Below are 6,000 nucleotides of genomic sequence, written 5' to 3'. Positions count from 1 at the left end.
GATTGTACAATCTTATAATGACAGAGCGGATCCTTAATAACTGTCAGAACCAGCTGTTGCATCAATACCTTATTGACTCTGATCTGACCTCTCCCCAAGAATATGGAAAGAAGGCAGACAAATGGGTCAGAACAAGGATTAAGCAGAAACCCCAGAACCATGGTGGTGACCAGAAGAAAACAGACCAGAAGGGTGGGAATCAGAAAGATAAAGAAAAGGACCAGAAGTCTTCAGGCCCCCAAACTAGTAATAAGGAGGGTGGTTCCCAAAATGGAAACAAGAAAAAGAAGAACGATGGCCCAAAGAAACCTTGGTGTAATACCTGCAAATCAGTTTCACACTGGGGCAGTGAATGCACCAAGAAAAATCCAGTCCCCACCACTGCAGCTCCTAAAGCACCTGCACCCCCTAGTACAGTTAACAGTGGTGGTACACAGCCAAAGGGTATAGTAGGGTTAACCCTGGGTACTGAGGGGGAATCTGGCCTAGTCAGAGTCCCCACTCAGGCAGTTCTCCTATATGATGTGGACTTATCTTTGTCCACTACAGTGAGTCCCAGTAACCTGGGCAAATATAGGCAGACGCCTTTGATAAATGAGAAACTGGCTCAGGCCTACGGGGACACTTGTGCCAGTGTCACTATGGTGACACCTGACTTTGTGGACCCTGGTCAGATTGTACTAGGTGAGAATTACCTAGTGACCAATGCAAGCAACACCACTACTACACATAGTGTGGCTGTTGTGAACTTCTTCCTGGGGAGGGGTAAATGGCCTAAAGAAAGTTGTGGTAAGTGCAGACCTCCCAGTAGACTGTTAGGCAATGATCTTGAAAGCGCAGTTTGGTCAGAAGTGGAGTACAGGACTCATGCAGAAATGCTAGGGATTTCAGCACATGTCCTTGCAGTGTCAAGGACTCAGGCTAAGAAGTGCCTTCCTGAACCAGTGGTGGATCTTGGAAAAATAGACCAACCACAACCCAAGAGAAGGAGCAAGAGGGTTAAGGCTGTGCTTTCCCACTTGCCCCAGGTTGAGGATCAGACTTCACAGGAAGCTGATACTGCAGTCCAAAAGGAGACTGTCTCTGAGGAACTTGAGCCTGACCAGGTTGAGTTTCTAGGGACAGGGGGACCCTCAAGGGCAGACCTGGGGCAGGCCCAATTAGATTGCCCTTCACTTGAACCCCTCAGACAGCAAGCTGCTGCTGAGGCTGCAGGGAATGCTCAAGGTGCCCATAAAGTATATTGGGATGATGGACTCCTTTACTCAGAGGCTAGAGACCCCAAGCCTGGTACCACCAGGAGGTTGGTTATACCTTTGAAGTTTAGGGGCTTCCTTCCCACTTTGGCCCATGATATTCCCCTTGCAGGACACTTAGGCCAGAACAAGACTTGGGACAGGCTTGTCCCTCACTTTCACTGGCCTCATATGTCAGAAAATGTCAAGGGGGTTTGTCGCTCCTGTGTCACTTGCCAAGCCAGTGGTAAGTCAGGTGGCACAACAAAGCCCCCCCTGATACCACTACCTGTGGTGGGGGTACCCTTTGAAAGAGTTGGAATAGATATTGTGGGTCCCATGGATCCTCAAACAGCATCTGGGCACAGATTTATACTGGTGGTAGTGGATCATGCCACCAGGTATCCAGAGGCAATTCCCCTGAGGACCACAACAGCACCTGTTGTGGCAAAGGCCCTTCTTGCAATTTTCTCAAGAGTGGGTTTTCCAAAGGAGGTTCTTTCAGACAGAGGTACCAACTTCATGTCTGGATACTTAAAGGCAATGTGGAAGGAGTGTGGAGTAAACTACAAGTTTACCACACCCTATCAGCCACAGTGCAATGGGCTTGTGGAGAGATTCAACAAGACCCTCAAGGGAATGATAAAAGGATTACCAGAGAAGCTTAGGCGGAAATGGGACACCCTTTTACCCTGCTTGCTCTTTGCTTACAGAGAGGTCCCACAGAAGGGGGTTGGCTACAGCCCTTTTGAACTTTTGTTTGGCCACCCTGTGAGGGGTCCACTATGTTTGGTGAAGGAAGGATGGGAGTTACCTCTCAAAAAGCCTAAGCTAGATGTTGTGGACTATGTACTTGGTCTCCGCTCCAGGATGGCTGAGTATATGGAGAGAGCATCCAAAAACCTGGAGGCCAGTCAAGAATTACAGAAAGCTTGGCATGACCAAAAGGCTGTTCTGGTGGAGTACAAACCAGGGCAGATGGCGTGGGTGTTGGAGCCAGTGGCCCCAGCAGCACTCCAGGACAAATGGACTGGACCCTACCCAATTGTTGAAAAGAAGGGAGAAGTCACCTATGTGGTTGACTTTGGAACCCCTAGGAGCCCCCATAGGGTGCTCCATGTAAATCATTTGGAAGCATTTGTTGACAGGGAGGACATGAGTCTCCTCATGGCCACAGATGGGGATCAGGAGGAAGAGAGTGACCCTCTCCCAGACCTGCTTTCCCAGAACCCTGATGATGGTTCAGTTGATGGAGTAGCCTTGGCAGGCAGCCTCACTGAGCAGCAACAGGTGGACTGGAGACAGGTGTTGCAGGCCCACAGACATATGTTTTCACTCACACCCAGTCAAACTAACTGGTGCACCCATGAGGTGGACACTGGTGACAGTCTGCCTGTGAAGAATAAGATCTACAGGCAACCTAACCATGTCAGGGATTATATAAAGGCTGAGGTGCAAAAGATGTTGGAGCTTGGAGTGATTGAGCCATCAGAGAGCCCATGGGCTAGCCCAGTGGCCCTTGTGCCAAAACCTCATACCAAAGATGGAAAGAGAGAAATGGGGTTTTGTGTGGACTACAGAGGTCTCAATGCTGTCACTAGGACAGATGCACATCCCATTCCAAGAGCAGATGAGCTCATTGAAAATTGGCTTCTGCCAAGTTTCTGAGCACATTTGATTTGACAGCTGGCTACTGGCAGATCAGACTAGCTGAAGAGTCAAAAGCAAAGACAGCATTCTTTACCCCTAGTGGACATTATCAATTTGTGGTAATGCCCTTTGGTTTGAAGAATGCACCTGCCACCTTCCAAAGGTTGGTGAATCAAGCCTTTGCTGGGTTGGATGACTTTTGTGCGGCGTATCTAGATGATATTGCTGTCTTTATCTCCACCTGGGAGGATCACCTGATCCACCTGAAGAAGGTTCTGGAGGCCCTGCAAAAGGCAGGCCTGACTATCAAGGCTACCAAGTGCCAGATAGGGCAGAGCAAGGTTGTGTACCTGGGCCACCTACTAGGTGGGGGTCAGGTTCAACCACTGGAGAGCAAGATCCAGACCATACAGGACTGGGCTCCTCCAACTACCCAGACACAAGTCAGAGCCTTCTTGGGCCTGACTGGGTATTACAGAAAATTTGTAAAGTACTATGGGTCCATTGTGACACCATTGAATGACTTGACATCCAAGAAGATGCCCAAAAAGGTTCAGTGGACAGTTAGCTGTCAAAAGGCATTTGATGACCTGAAGAATGCCATGTGCTCTGCACCTATCCTGAAGAGTCCTGACTACTCCAAACAGTTCATTGTACAGACAGATGCTTCTGAGTTGGGGGTGGGAGCTGTGCTTTCACAACTGAATACAGATGGTCAAGACCAGCCCATTGCTTTTATTAGCAGAAGGCTGACCCCAGGGAGAAACGTTGGTCAGCTATTGAGAGGGAGGCCTTTGCTGTGGTTTGGGCCCTTAAGAAGTTGAGGCCATACTTGTTTGGTACTCACTTCAAAATTCAGATAGACCATAAGCCCCTCTTGTGGCTAAATCAGATGAAGGGTGAAAATCCCAAACTGCTCAGGTGGTCCATTTCCCTACAGGGGATGGACTTTACATTGGAGCACCACCCAGGGACTGACCATGGTAATGCAGATGGTCTCTCCAGGTACTTCCACTTAGAACATGAAGACTTATCTGGTCAAGGTTAAGTTAATGCCCCTGCGTTTGGGGATGGGGGGGGGGGTTGTGTAGGAGAGTAGGGTCTGCTATCCTATGGTCACCCCAATTTTTGCTTTTTGCTTCACTGGTTTTCGACTTACTGAGGCTGTGGGCCTGCTAATCAGACCCCCAGCCTGCTGTTCTCTCTCTAAATTCACATACATGTACTATAGGTACTTAACCCAATTGGAAATGGACTCCTTGTCAGCCCCTGTACCATGCACTATAGGTGCTCAGGGCATAGGTGCCACCAAGGCCTACCAGGGGCTGAAGCATAGCTTTTTCCACCCCTGGCTGGTTCTTAAATTGACACAACTGGCTGATCACTCAGCTGGGGCAAGTGGGTGTAGTCACCCCTTACTTAGATATAGTATACCTATATCTAAACCTATATCTGGACACATATAAACCTGTGAGCCACTCCTATGGAAGGCCTTATCAATCCTGGAGGCAGAGTGCGTGGTTTAATGTGAGATGGAGCTCTGGCATCAGCTGAGCCCGTCTGCAGCTGTCGGGAACAGCTCCCTAAGCTGGTCCGGGATAATGCCATACCATATACTATTAAGTGCATTATAATCCTCGCAGTTATATAGAAACTTTGGTTTGGCTTTATCAAAACATGTCGTGTAAGGTGTCATACGATTTGGAATACTATCCCCTCAACAGTTCTGTCAACGGGGATAGCATTCCACCCCTCTAGAGGGAGAAGACATGTTAATTTACTGAAACGCGGTTGATTTTTAAAAGAGCCTCAGATCCACAAAATGGATGCTTCTGCCACAGACACAAGTCTGACCTCCTGCTGCTGACCGAAACTCAGCAGAGGAGGCCTGGACAAAGGCTTTCCTGTCGCAGGGAGGTGTTACACCACCCGAGACAGGAGATAGTGGATTGTAGCAGGGAGGTTTGAAAGAAACCAGACACTGCCTGGGGCGCACAAGGCTGCCCCTTGCATAATACGGCCAAACCGGTTCTGGGGCACACCAGCCCCAGTCCCAGCACGGCCTGGATCAAAGGAAAGGGGTGTATCCCCCCCCTTCCTGGGTCCCACCCATAGGAGGAAACCTAGCAGGCAATCCAGCCCCCTAGATTGGTATAAGAATGGGAGCAGTGCCAACGGACTCAGATTATCCTGATGAAGCATTTTGAAACAAAACTCTGGACCCTTCAACATCCTACTCAACGTAGAAGACTGAAGAATCTCCCTTGTGGTCAAGGAGTGACCACCCTGTGCAAACAGGCACCATCCAGCACCGCAACGTCTGCTTTGTTGCAGTTCCCGCCAGAACTCGAGCGACAGAGATCGACGAGATCAAGCTTGCCTGCCTTTCTACAGCCCGATCCACATTCCCTGCAGAGCTGAGACCCGTGGAGGCTAATGGAAACGTGGGGCATGCCATCTTGAAAAGACCACGAGACGCTGACGTACAGCCCACGAGTGACCCTCGAAGCTGTACACCGGGGTTTTAGAAGCCCCAACCCTGAGCCACTTTTGCACCGAAGCTCACCCCTCTACGCTCGACGAGTTCTGCTTGGGGCCCTTCTGCTTTCTTTGGCTCGACGCGTTGGCCCGGTCACTTGCCTCCTGGCTTGTGGCCCCTGTGCTGGCGAAAACCTAAAACCGACCTGTGATTCTGGTTGCTCCAGACTTGCACCCGTTCCTCTGAAAAGGAGCACCCGCTCTGACCCTCCTGGTCCGAGTGAGAAGCAATCTTCCAGTCCTGCGTGGATTGCTCTTGCCAAGTGTTGTTTGCTCCGTTCTTGAAGCCGACAGCGCCGACGGTGAGAGCCTGCGTGGGACAGCTTGTGTCCCGCTCCTGGACGTCGCAGATGCCCCAGAGCCCACGTGGCAGTGGAGAGAAGCTCCTCGACAACCGCCTGATTGCGCCCGACATTGCCTGGTTCCGTCTTGGTTCCACCCTGGTCACTGCTGAGTGACCCAGACTCTGTCCCCTCTGCTTTCAGGTACTTTTCTACTCTGATCCACCTTGGATCACACCGGACACTTCTCCTTCACATCGCCGGTAGCATCTCCAGCTTCAAGCACAAAGAACCTG

Source organism: Lissotriton vulgaris, chromosome 1_1 (genome assembly GCF_964263255.1).
Source record: "Lissotriton vulgaris chromosome 1_1, aLisVul1.2, whole genome shotgun sequence".
In the NCBI taxonomy this organism is placed as follows: Eukaryota; Metazoa; Chordata; class Amphibia; order Caudata; family Salamandridae; genus Lissotriton; species Lissotriton vulgaris.
Note: the sequence above shows the minus strand (reverse complement) of the source record.